This window comes from Oncorhynchus gorbuscha, unplaced genomic scaffold (assembly GCF_021184085.1).
Source record: "Oncorhynchus gorbuscha isolate QuinsamMale2020 ecotype Even-year unplaced genomic scaffold, OgorEven_v1.0 Un_scaffold_3491, whole genome shotgun sequence".
Lineage (NCBI taxonomy): Eukaryota > Metazoa > Chordata > Actinopteri > Salmoniformes > Salmonidae > Oncorhynchus > Oncorhynchus gorbuscha.
Window position 1 is genome coordinate 1 of NW_025747712.1, and position 14,551 is coordinate 14,551.

Genomic DNA, 14,551 nt, shown 5'->3' on the forward strand with positions numbered 1-14,551 from the left:
AGACCACTACTAGGATCAGCAACAACAGGGAGGGAGAGACCAGAACTGACCAAAGAGCACAAACCAGGACTAGGACTAGGAATAGAAATAGAATCACTAGGAGATAGAAAGGGCAAGACAGCAGGAAAGAGGGATAGGAGGGACAGAAACAGAGTAGTAAAGAAAGTCTGCTGGGTTTTTACAGTGATGGAGACTCACCGAGGCCCTCAGTAAGACTCCATGCCGAGGAGGACCTATAGCTTCAGTGATAGAGGGAGGAGAGGAGGAGGATATATGTGGCAGCGGAGGAGTAGAGAGTCTATAACACCACTCTCTCCTTTACAGACAGCCACTGGAGCTGTTTCCATTCACTGTATGATAGCACTAAGCAGGCTATATTTATTGGGATGACTCTCATGTACTGAGGCAGCTCAGCAGGATAGCCAATAGCTGGTACAGCCACAGACATTAAACCCTAACTGTAACCACACTGCTAACCATATGCCTAACTTTCAACTAAGACCAAAAGCTCATTTCTGGATGTCTGTACAATATAGCCAAATTTGACTTTGCAGCTGGCTCATCAAGGAAATCGCCAATAAACATCAACTCATGGAATGAATGGGCCAAGTTAAAGTAGATAAACCTTTTCACCATCCAACAACTTTATACAGTGGCTTGAAAAATATTTGTTGATCATTACGTTGTTATAAAACATGGTCTTTGAGGGACATGAACATTTTCAAGGGGCAAGGAACAATGATTGAGGAAGGTGAGGAGAGGAGGCCATCTTAGATGACTGAGATGGAGCTGGTATGGACGTACCTTCTGACAGCGGGATGGAGATGATGACACCATTTCCTGTTCGACCCACAGACGGCTACAGGATATCATGAGGGCTGTGATCCTGACGAAGGAGAAGCCCAGTTTACCCGTACCTAGAAGGAGAGAAGAGAGGACAGGGTCATAACACTGATTAAACTCATGCTAAATTGACAGTGTTACAGGGTAACAATGTACACTGAGTGTACAAAACACTTCCCATGACAGACTGACCAGGTGAATCCAGGTGAAATCTATGATCCATTATTCATGTTAAATCCACTTCAATCAGCGTAGACGAAGTGGGAAGAGACAGGTTAAGGAAGGATTTTAAGCCTTGAGACAATTGAGACATGGATTGTGTTTTGTGCCATTCAGAGGGTGAATGGGCAAGACAACATATATAGCATGGTACTGTTTTGATGATGTGTTTGATGTGTTTTCGATTTCATTTGCATTGATGGCAGAGTGGTTAGAGGGACAATAGAGCCCTGAGTACCGGACCATTAGCGACCGGATGGGTCGTTAGCGAGTTAGGTGCTACTGTACCAACGCATGTCCAGAGTGCATGAGAGAAGATTACTGTGAATCAACGGTCATGTGGAATTTGACTGAGGTCATGACTCATGACGCCGGTGGTGGTAATACAGTAACCGCAACAGTCCTAAGCACAATCATTCACGTATTCCCCATGCATTCTATTGAAACAAAGTCATTTTCATCTATCATCCTAAAACACCTCTGCTTTGTCAATGTCAATACTTCATGCCAATAAAGTTGTATTGATTTAAACAGTGAGTCAATGTACAGTACCCAGCATCTTGGAGACGTAGGGCTCATGTCGACGTCCTGGAGGTGCTGGTAGGTGTGGGCGTGGAACAGTCTGAGGGTGGAGTCCAGGCGGATGGATACCCAGATCCCATCTCCCACCCAGGCCAGCTGACGCACCTGACTCTCCTTCCGGGGGTGGGCGTCAAACAACTTCTACACAGGAGGAAATAGAGAAGGTAGCATTATAACCATGTTAAACCACACTATATCACTATCAGATATTGCACAGACATCATGGGCCGATATACAGTGTATATTCTATTTGATTGTGGTTGTACTGTTGAGAGAATACACAAGTGTTAGATCACAAGAAACACAAGACAATGAGATCTCAAAGGACAAAGTGGGCTGGAGTTATTCTAACCTATGTGGAATAAAAGGAAAAGGTTACAAAGTGGGACTGGAGTTATTCTAACCTATGTGGAATAGTGGGCTGGAGTTATTCTAACCTATGTAAAAAAGGACAAAGTGGGCTGGAGTTATTCTAACCTATGTGGAATAAAAAAAAGGTTATTCAAAGTGGGACTGGAGTTATTCTAACTATGTGGAATAAAAAAGGACAAAGTGGGCTGGAGTTATTCTAACCTATGTGGAAATAAAAAAGGACAAAGTGGGCTGGAGTTATTCTAACCTATGTGGAATAAAAAGGACAAAGTGGGCTGGAGTTATTCTAACCTATGTGGAATAAAAAGGACAAAGTGGGCTGGAGTTATTCTAACCTATGTGTGGTGACAAATAAGTCACTATGAATAAGTCAAAGGGCCTTTATCAATTTCATGGATGAAAGTCTTAAAAAGTAGAACTACGACAATTAGAACAACAAAACATCTTCAAACCAAAAAGGGAGATTATACAATAACTTTAGTGTCATTTTGTGAAACTTCCTTTTGGGTGTTTTGGAAAGACTTCTAACAGCTGTGGGGAAAGTCATAAGGATTCCCATTTATCTAGCACTTTTCTGAAACACAAATCACTTTACACTGTCCCCTTCTACCATCAGAAGGTTTCAGTATAAACCACATCCAGATGATACCTCTATCCTCATGGCCTTGGGTTGGATGACGTAGATCTTGTTCCTGTAGCCACCACACCTTGTCATGCACCACTGTCATACAGCGGATGGAGTGGTGCGGCCGGCCCAGGTCTAGTAGGTGGTAGTTGGTCAGATCCCACTGTCCCTCTGCATAGGAGAAACACACAAATGATATGCTTGTGACACCACAAAATGGCTGCCCAAGCCGTTTTACTCCAGGGAACATCACAAAAAGCAGGTTAACGTTTATTAGAGTCTGGTCCTGGAGGCAGAACTGTGATTTCCGCTAGATAAGCCAGCTGTAAAGTCACAATTGTCTATATTAAAAATTCATATAAACACACATTTGCTTTTGAGTCTTAATTTAAGGTTAGGGTTAGGCATTAGGGTTAGCAGTGTGGTTATGGTGAGGTTAAATTAATTTTTGTATTACTTTGTGGCTGGGCCAGCTAGAAAGATTCATTACAAAAACGCTAACCTGCATCACAATATGGCTTGAATCAATGCATCCTTACCCAGGCCTCTGTGGAATATAGCCAACGTGCCATCAGCCAAGGCAACCAGGACTCTTCCTCTCTCACATGCCTGCAGACAGAGAGCACATAGACATGTCTGGTGAGATATACATGGCCTGAATACTCACTACAAGACATGTCTGGTGAGATATACATGGCCTATACACTACCCCAGTGAGAATACTACAAGACATGTCTGGTGAGATATATATGGCCTGATATACATGGCCTGAATAATCACCACAAGACATGTCTGGCCTGAGACATGAGATACATGGCCTGAATACTCACTACAAGACATGTCTGGTGAGATATACATGGCCTGAATACTCACTACAAGACATGTCTGTGAGATATACATGGCCTGAATACTCAGTACAAGTACTGTCTGTCTCTTTGGGAACCTTTGTGTGAAATAATCAATAAATCATATCAATCATGTACAGTATCAGTCAAAAGTTTGACACACCTACTCATTCTTTAATTGTACCATTTTCTACGTAGAATAATAGTTAAGACATCAAAACTAACTAAACAGTCTCAACAAACACCAAGCACTATGATGAAATGGCTCTTATGAGGACCGCCACAGGAAAGGAAGACCCAGAGTTACCTCTGCTGCAGATGACAAGTTCATTATAGTAAAATGCATTATCGTAAAATGACTGTGTGAATTGGCCGAATTGCTGCAAAGAAACCACTACTCAAAGACACCAATAAGAAGAAGAGACTTGTTTGAGCCAAGAAACAAGTGCCAAGGACATTAGACCGGTGGAAATCTGTCCTTTGGTCTGATGAGTCCAAATTTCAGATTTTTTGGTTCCAACTGCTGTGTTTTTGTGAGACGCAGAGTAGGTGAACGGATGATCACCGCGTGTGTAGTTCCCACCGTGAAGCATCCCATCTGGTTTGTTCTTAGTGGGACTATCATTTGTTTTTCAGCAGGACAATGACCCTAAACACACCTCCAGACTGTGTAAGGGCTACTTGACCAAGAAGGAGAGTGATGGAGTGCTGTATCAGATGACCTGGCCTCCACAATCACCTGACCTCAACCCAATTGAGATGGTTTCTGATGAGTTGGACTGCAGTGAAGGAAAAGCAGCCAACAAGTGTTCAGCATTTGTGGGAACTCCTTCAAGACTGTTGGAAAAGAGTCCTCAGAGTACTCACACTATGTTGAGGATGGAGTCCTTTAGCTTGATGGCGTGGAGACACTTCCTCCACCGAGCCACAGACGAGTGCACATACAAACTAGAGAGGGAGGAGACAAGAGAGGAGACAAAGATTAAAAAACACTATCCCCAAATAAATGGTGATGATTTTCTAAAGATAATTATATGGATCAGGGTGCATAAACAGAGAAATTACAAAAAATGTATAATGCATTTTTATTTTCTTGACCAAAGAGATTCTACTATATATTCCATACTCATTTATTTCTGTGTGGCCCTAGTGGCCCCTTGTCCTCACCATCCGTTCTGGGCCCCCAGCCACATGGTGGGCAGGGCGCTGCTCATCCTCTGATGTCCTCCCCAGCAGGGAGCATGTCGTCGGGAAGAGACGCCTCACCCACCCCCTCCTGGTCCCTGGGAGACAGAGGGAAAGAACAGGGCTGGTGAGCTTTAGTGTATCAAACACACATTAATCACTCATGTATAAAACCCAGTGCCTTAAACAAGGGATCAGAGTTCTCCCTGGTCAGGTCACTACTAACTAGTACTAGGTCAGACAGTCTCACCTCTGTGTGTCTGCAGTGGAGGACTCATGGTGGCCGGCTCCCAGAGGGTCTGTGAACACGTGTTCTGTGTAGATGCCTGGCTGACTGACAACCAGCCCCTGGTTCTCCTCCCCTCCTCTGTAGCCTCTGTGGCCTCTTCCGCCGTGGGGACCCCATCCTCTGCAGGACTGGGCTCTCTGGACAGATCCACTGTTGGGTGGAGGTAGGGGGAATATGTAGAGAGAAAATATTACAGTAAGTATGCATTAGATACAAAATGGATCATTCAGGGTAGAACCCAGGGCATACCCCGTTTAATGTGTGTGAAAGTGTGAAAATGCCAACACTAAAACCCCTCATTCAACTACTCCTGGTTGAATGAAATAGTATAGTTCTGGGCAGGAACTAATGCCTTCAAACCCTGTATCTCTCCAGGACTAGTGATGGAGGTGACCACTGCTATAATGTCCTGAACCGCGGTCAGTTCCTGTGTCTGTGTTACCTGAGCTGTGCTGGGCCGGGAGGTCATTGAGCCCTGCCCCGGCCATCTGGAGGACGGCGGTGGTCCCTTCCGTTGCCAAGGCGCCCGCCGCTGCCCGCGGAGCCCAGACTGGCCACGCTGCCTTTCAATGACACGCCATCAACTGGCCCGGACTCCCAGGTCCTGGGGTACAGGTAGCTCCTCCCCTGCAGGGTAGTCTGTCTCCAACACACCTAAGAAACAGACATGTGAAAACACACACACAGTAGCGCTTTATTCATTCCATTCAGACATTACAATGACCCCTTCATCTGATTGAACGTAACACCAGCCAACACTGACATATACAGACCCATCTTGAGACATTGTGAGGAATTTTAATACTATAAATTCCTCATAAACTGTACACAAACATACACACACAAACTACACACAAACATCACACACACACCTGGTATGCTGGCGATGCAGAGGACGTGTGAGTTGCAGGCGTAGAAGCTGTCCAGCAGGTCAGAGGGCTGGTTGGCCTCCAGCACCATGACTTTAGTAGAGGAGTGGGTACTGGTACAGATCCACACCCTGCAGGACATCTCATCCTGCAGGCGCAGCTCCTTCTCCTTCTCCTGGTCACCTTTCTCCTGCTCCTGAAGCAAGGACAGGACAGGCTGATCATGAGCAAGGACAGGACAGGCTGATCATGAGCAAGGACAGGATAGACTGATCATGAGCAAGGACAGGATAGACTGATCATGAGCAAGGACAGGACAGGCTGATCATGAGCAAGGACAGGACAGGCTGATCATGAGCAAGGACAGGATAGACTGATCATGAGCAAGGACAGGACAGGCTGATCATGAGCAAGGACAGGACAGGCTGATCATGAGTAAGGACAGGACAGACTGATCATGAGCAAGGACAGGACAGACTGATCATGAGCAAGGACAGGACAGACTGATCATGAGCAAGGACAGGACAGACTGATCATGAGCAAGGACAGGACAGACTGATCATGAGCAAGGACAGGACAGACTGATCATAAGCAAGGACAGGACAGGCTAGTCATGAGCAAGGACAGGACAGACTGCTCATGAGCTCCATTATACCAGGACTAGTATGTATAAGGGCTAACCATGTTGACTTGACTGAGGCCTGTCATGATGGCTTGAGGCCAGTAAATATGAGAGCTTTAACTTGTGTCTGTATGTATTACCATCCAGTCTTCTTTCTCCAGTCATTTACAGTACAAGCTCTCAAAAACAGTATTAAACTGTTTTAAACACACTTATATTGTATAAAGTTCCAGCATACAGTACTTTTGTTGACTGATATACAAGCTCTCTAAAACAGTCAGAAGTTTCCATAAACTGTCCTGTGATCCTGATAAGACACCCTCCTTACGTCAAGGTGCTTAAGATACGGGTACACCCCCCTTGACCAACATGCTCAAAACACCTCCCCTTACCTTGTTCTCTGTCTCTAAATGGTCCAGGCTGCTCACAGAGCCCTTCCTGCTCTGTCCTTCCAACATGGACCCTCCCTCTCTGATCTTCCCTCCTGACAGGTTCACACCCGCAGCACACCACAGCTGCAGACATATCAATCAATCAATCAATCAATCCAACTACGTCAAATGTATAGAAATTTCATTTAAAAAAGCTCAATACACCACAGGAGGTTAGTGGCACCTTAATTAGGGAGGACGGGAACGTGGTAAAGGCTGGAGCGGAATAAGTGGAAAGGTATCAACAACATCAAACACAAAGTTTCCATGTGTTTGATGCCATTCCATTTGCTCCATTCCAGCCATTATTATGAGCCATCCTCCCCTCAGCAGCCTCCATTGCAAAACATGTATTATACTTGTGTATCACAACTTGGTATTCAAATGTTGCATTGTGCACAATTGTAATGTATGTTTTCACAGATCAAAATGAAGTTAACTTAATCACAGTGTGTGCTGTGCTCACCTTCATAGAAGCATCTTTCTGGTCCAGGGGCCTCAGGTAGACTGGCACAGGTAGATTCTTCTCTTTGTTCTCTGTTGGGCCCCCGTTCACTACCTGAAAGGACACACAAGATGTCATATAAAAATAAAAACTTGGATATGGTTATTATTGCAAACTCTCTCCCTCTCTCTCTCCCTCCCATCCCCTCCTCTCCTACCTTAGATTTGCTGGGTAGACTCCATCCGTGGGCCTGTACCTGTCCATCCTCCTTCTGCATGTGAGCTTTGACCTGTCTGTACTGGGCCCTCTTTTGCTCCCCCTACGGGACGGAGAGGCGCACGGGTCCATTCTGACAGGGAGACAGGACAAAAAGGGAATTTCATTACAAAAAATTACATTATGGGCTGGTTTGCTGAATCCTGACTAGAAAGCACTGTCAAATGAGATTCTCCAATGAAAAAGCTTTGAGGTCCAGAAATATGCCCAATATGGGTCATGAGAAACAAGCCCTAGGAGTATATGAACGTTTGTGTAGCATGGTTATGAAGAGTTCTAAAATAGAACAGGTTATGAAGAGTTCTAAAATAGAACAGGTTGTGAACAGTTCTAAAATAGAACAGGTTGTGAACAGTTCTAAAATAGAACATGTTATGAAGAGTTCTAAAATAGAACAGGTTATGAAGAGTTCTAAAATAGAACAGGTTGTGAACAGTTCTAAAATAGAACAGGTTGTGAACAGTTCTAAAACAGAACAGGTTATGAAGAGTTCTAAAATAGAACAGGTTATGATCAGTTCTTAAATAGAACAGGTTATGAAGAGTTCTAAAATAGAACAGGTTATGAAGAGTTCTAAAATAGAACAGGTTATGAAGAGTTCTAAAATAGAACAGGTTGTGAACAGTTCTAAAATAGAACAGGTTGTGAACAGTTCTAAAATAGAACAGGTTATGAAGAGTTCTAAAATAGAACAGGTTATGAAGAGTTTAAAATAGAACAGGTTGTGAACAGTTCTAAAATAGAACAGGTTGTGAACAGTTCTAAAATAGAACAGGTTATGAAGAGTTCTAAAATAGAACAGGTTATGAAGAGTTCTAAAATAGAACAGGTTATGAAGAGTTCTAAAATAGAACAGGTCATGAACAGTTCTAACCATCATAAGTAGTTGACCACATATCCATGATTCTATTATAAGTGCTGTGTAATACATGGAGTGAATGACCATAGCTCATCATGGCAGAGGTCAAGAGAGGAATAAGGAGAGATACAACAGTACTAACACATGACAGAATGAGTGCTGTGTCACTACTCACTCCTCGTTGAGGAAGTCGAAGGTCTTGGACTTCTCGGTGGGGAACTGGGAGAAGGTGCTGCTCCTCTTCTTCATTCCCCCTCCTGCAGGGGGCGTGTACTTCACCTCCCTCCCCTGGGACTCCGCCTTCTTCATCACTGCCGTGCTGGAGGAGGAGGGGCTAAAGAGGCGGCTGAAACTGCGGGGGAGAGAGAAACAATAGGGATGCGAAGGGGAGGGGTTTGGTATAGGGAGGAGCAAGGCCGGGGGTCAACCACCAACCAACAGTAAACTGTCACCCACCACCACCACCATCATCTCAAGTATAGTGAAGTGAAGCATGCTGGGGATTTGGGAACGTTGATTAACAAAGCCAAGGCCCACACATCACAATACCACTCGTGGCCCCTTAACTCATACATATTATACATATTAATATATAGTATTATAAGCTTACATACAGTACACTAGTACTGTATATTAGGACACCTACACCTGTGTATTTCTGTGTTTGTATATACGTTTTGGCATATGTTATCTGAATGTCGATAGCAGATAGCAATCTGATAGTGTGGGACAGATGGTAATCAAGCAGATAGATTTCAATAGACTGCATAACGTGATTACAATGAGTTCCACAGTAAGAGGAAAGAGCCCCATGTTAAGACAGTTAATCACAGTAAAACTCACAGGGATGAAGGAGGACATCTCTGTCAGTTGATCAAAAGAAGCATGCAATTATATTGTTCATTATTTTCTTCATATGTCTACACATCATACTGTAATGGACAGTAGATCTTACAAGAATGCGCATTAATAAAGAGTTGGACATATGTAAATCTCTGCACTACAACAGGTTATAGGCCTATTGCAGAACGAAGCACTTGTCCATACATTTTCCTGTAAACAAATACAACTTCTGAGAGGACATGAAGGAGGTATAATCAGCTGACATAGACCTCTCCCTCTCAGCAGTCTTTAAGCAGACTAGCAGGACAACATAAGGCAACAGGGGCAGGCGGGGGGGGGGGCAAGAGAATCACATTGGACTGATTTGTTTGTGGATTGGATGGAAAACATGAAGAGTAGTACACATCCAGGATATGTCTATTGTTCAGGGGACTGTAGCAGACCTGGGTTCAAATACTATTTAAAATCCTTCAAATACTTTGAACGTTTTCTTTAGCCTGCATGGACTGCCGGGTGGGTGAGATATACGCAGTTGGGAATTTTCTATTGGTTCCGTTGCAATAGGCAAGCTCAATCAAGCAAAGCTAAAGTATTTGAAAGGATTTGAAATAGTATTTAAACCCATGGCTAGACTGTAGTTACTGTACCAAGGGGAAAGAGAGGGATGGCTATGATGTTTAAAACATTTACCTAAGACTGAACATTTAATAGCACATCCAAAAAGAAAGAAAACAGGGATGGAATTTCCAGAATGTTAGCATATGACATCATGTTGATAGTGTTGAATACATCATATCAGAAATGTATATAATTCCTATGAGTTATTTCGTACAGGTAGTCATTGAAGGAGACTGCTTACAATTGCCAGATGCTGGATTTCTTCTTCTCAGTAAGGGAAGGGTTTTCTCTGGAGGCTCTGGTAAGACAACACAACATGGCATCATGTTAAAGGGACTGTTCAGCACAATTACTTACGACATTGGTTAGTTTAACCAAACCAAAGTGTTGATTGCAGTCACTCCTTGTCCATAAAAAGCCTTCTTAAGTAAAGAGATATTTAGATAACTATGTCATTTCCCTGAACTATCCCTTCAACTCATTCATTTCAATTGGTAGAGCAAGGATAGAGCAGACGGATGCTTTCAGAGTGGAGTCTCAGAGTGCAGCTTAAAGAGTGTGTATGAAAGGGGTTGTGGAGAACGAAACCCTTCACTAGGCAACATAGTATTATGTTTCATTCTATTTATTAACATTTGATCTCCAAAAATGTTTATTTACTTTTGAACATTCTGGAAGTTTGGTGTTCTGAAACAATGAACTTTGACGTCACTCTGGGAACCAGTTATAAAGCAACTGCTGCATATTACTATAGCAGAGGCCATGGAAATAACTGGAGAAAAGATTCATATGTTGTATCCATAGTCCTTTGCCTATTCCTTCATGTAGGTATCTGATTCTAGAACAAACAAAAAAAATATAAAAATATATATATATATATTGAGCCTCTCTCTCTCGTTAGCTGGCAGGCTATGGCTATCCAACATTGGAACTCTTTCATGTCAAGGTAAGCTTTTGTTTTAATAAATGTATTGCCACGGGGCTCACCAGTGTAACTGCTAAACTGCTTACTGGCTGTACACCGTAATGCATGATTGTAGCAGGTTTACTAACACATTAGTTCTGGTAGATATGTTGACTATGACATTAGCTAACATGGTAACAACAATGTAGGCTTGGTGTAGTGGTTAGCGATCATTTGCGCCTGGGCACAGACAGCTGTTGTGTTGTGCAATGAAGTCCACAAGTGAAGGGAAAAGGTGAGACGAGGAGAGAACGTGGATGTGAGAAGGAATCATACAACAAGCAAAGTGATTATGCTGTTTGTATGTGGCTTCTATGAAAGTGAACTGTGTTTGCAGGTGATCAGGGGTGTATTCATTCTGCCGATTCTGTTGAAAAACAAATCTTAAACGGAAGCAAGCGGGAAAAAATGGGGAATGTGAATGACATTTATCCAATATGCTGTAATAGAAATAAGGCCATGCTCATTAAAAATTGTCCTCCCTGATCTTAAATGGCACCGACCGCCACTGACTCAAGTGTATGGCAGTGGCCTAGTTTCAAGTCTAGCATTCAGATTAAGAGGAAAGTCCTCTTAAAATGTGGAGATATAATTGACCAAATTGTTTAATTGGCCATATTGTTTAAAAATACATGATTAGCTGAGGGATTGCATTGTATACTGGCTCAATTCGATTCCCTTCAATCCTACTCTCTCCTCTCCTCCTCCTCACCTGATCATCTCTGTCCACCTAACAGCCTCCTGTAATTCCATCAGTCTCTCCTTGTACTGGTTCCTCTCCATGAGGACTCTAGCCATCTCTACCCTGGTGAACCTCTTCCTCTGGGCTGTAGGAACGTCACTCTGGAACACCAGAGAGAGAGGGTGTTTTGAATTGGTCGGACATACAACGCACCAATCACAGTAACAAGCTGAATTTTAAGGAAGGTACATTTTGCAGCAATATCATAAAAATATACATTTAACAGTGATTACAATATAGAAAAGGGCACCACTATAGGACATGAAGAGGTACAGTCACATTATACAGGACAATGTTATACATATGGTAAGAGGCACTCACATCCTCTTCCTCGTTTGGCTTCCCTTTCACCTCCTCCATCTCCACACGCACTCTGGAAAAACAGAAGAATTGGTTCAATCAGGTTCATCAACAATATGCTATGCCATGTGTTCATGTTGACAGTTTACTCTTGGTGACTTCCCTAAAAACAGTCTTATAATTGGGGTGGCCATATTAATATGGTGTGTTGCTGTTGTCAAATCAAATCTGATTTGTCACATGCCCTGAATACAACAGGGTGTAGAACTTACATGATCAGTTGTGTGTAGTGTGTGTTGTTGTTGTTATTCACCCACTTCTTGAGCTCGTCCTCCAGCTCTCTGTTCTTCTCCTCCAGGTTTTTCCTGGTCTGTGTCACAGCGTCTAGTTCCCCCTGCAACACATCCTTCTCACACGACAGCTCATCCACCCGCGCTATCAGGTCATTCTTCACCACATTCAGAGCGTTCCTACAGGAAACAAGGGGGGAAAGGAATGAATGTGACACCTTACAACACTGCATGCAAGCTGTTTGTGTTATGTTGTGCTTCCCGTATATAGTCCGGTATAGTGGGATCTACAAAGCTAAATACATCTAAATAGGGAATAGACTTTAGACCAGTTTAAAAGACTAATAACATTTTAATAACTTTGGGGGGTATACATTAAACAAAAATATAAATGCAACATGTAAAGTGTTAGTCCCATGTTTCATGAGCTGAAATAAAAGATCCCAGAAACAAAAAGCTTCCTTCTCTAAAATGTTTGTGCTGAAATTTGTTTACATCCCTGTTAGTGAGCATTTCTCCTTTGCCAAGATTATCCATCCACCTGACAGGTGTGGCATTTCAATAAGCTGATTACACACCTTGTGGTGGGGACAATAAAAGGCCACTCTAAAATTGAATTTTTTGTCACACAACACAATGCCATAGATGTCTCAAATTGAGGGAGCGTGCAATTGCCACGCTGACTACAGGAATGTCCACCAGAGCTGTTGCCAGAGAATTTCATGTTCATTTCTCTACCATAAGCCACCTCCAGCGTTGTTTTAGAGAATTTTGCAGTACAGCCAACTGGCCTCACAGCCGCAGACCATGTGTATGGCGTCGCGTGGGCGAGCGGTTTGCTGATGTCGACGTTGTGAACAGAGTGCTCCACGGTGGCGGTGGGGTTATGGTATGGGCAGATAACATGATGAGATATTGAGTCCCATTGTCGTGCCATTCATCTGCCGCCATCACCTCACGTTCCAGCATGATAATGCACGGCCCCGTGTCTCAAGGATCTGTACACAATTCCTGGAAGCTGAAAACGTCCCAGTTCTTCTATGGCCTGCATACTCACCAGACCCCTTGAGCATGTTTGGGATGCTCTAGATCGATGTGTAGGACAGCATGTTCCAGTTCCCGCCAATATCCAGAAACTTCGCACAACGATTGAAGAGTGGGACAACATTCCCCAGGCCACAATCAACAGCCTGATCAGCTTTATGTGAAGGAGATGTGTCACGCTGCATGAGGCAAATGGTGGTCACACCAGATCCTGACTGGTTTTCTGATCTACAACCCTACATTTCCTTTAAGGTATCTGTGACCAACGGATGCATTTCTGTAGTCCCAGTCATGTGAAATCCATAGATTAGGACCTAATGAATTTATGGAACTGTAAATCAAATCCTTGAAATTGTTGCATGTTGCGTTTATATTTTTGTTGAGTATAAACGTCAAATAAATCTAAAACTACACCCATCTCAGTGTGTTTTTCTTACTTTGTCTCCATTAGTTGTGTGTTCTCCGTGATCAGGTTCTCAACCTCACGACCCATACCTGTAAACAAGGAGCAACACCAGCCAGGGGAGAAATGACCTCGTTTTCTGCTTTGTGTTCATACAACTGGAGTTTATAGAACAGCATGTGTAGAAGGCCTGGATAGATTCTATTATGTATCAAATAGTTCTTAATCAACTATGTTTTTAAAATCTTCATCCAAAATAAATCAATATTTATGGAGGTGCATTTACTTCAATGGATGAACACATCGTCACATTGACTGACTTTAATATTCATATAGATATAATAAAGAATCAGTCCATTCAGGGTGTTAAATACCTCATAGTGAGATATTTCTAAGAAGAACAAAACAGGGACAACCCCAACAGCCACCACACAGAACATGTTACATGTCGCAACAGAGTAGGATGGAGCGAGCAGGTGAGGTCTTACCGAGCAAGCTAAGGTCTGAGAAAACCATGCAATCCAAGTCAGGCAAGAAAACGAGAGAGAGAGGTGGAGAGAGTGAGACATGAGGTATGGAGAAACACAACGGAGGAATGAGAAACTCCTAACAGGCTAGTGGGGAAAGGAATGAGAGCTAGGGTACTCCTAACAGGCTAGTGGGGAAAGGAATGAGAGCTAGGGTACTCCTAACAGGCTAGTGGGGAAAGGAATGAGAGCTAGGGTACTCCTAACAGGCTAGTGGGGAAAGGAATGAGAGCTAGGGTACTCCTAACAGGCTAGTGGGGAAAGGAATGAGAGCTAGGGTACTCCTAACAGGCTAGTGGGGAAAGGAATGAGAGCAGGGTACTCCTAACAGAGAGTGGGGAAAGGAATGAGAGCTAGG

General features: G+C 43.3%; 1 pseudogene; it reads right to left on the minus strand.

Moving 5' to 3' along the window:
- Positions 1–804: 804 nt before the first annotated feature.
- Positions 805–14,551, minus strand: part of LOC124027699 — a 34,145-nt pseudogene continuing 20,398 nt past the window's right edge.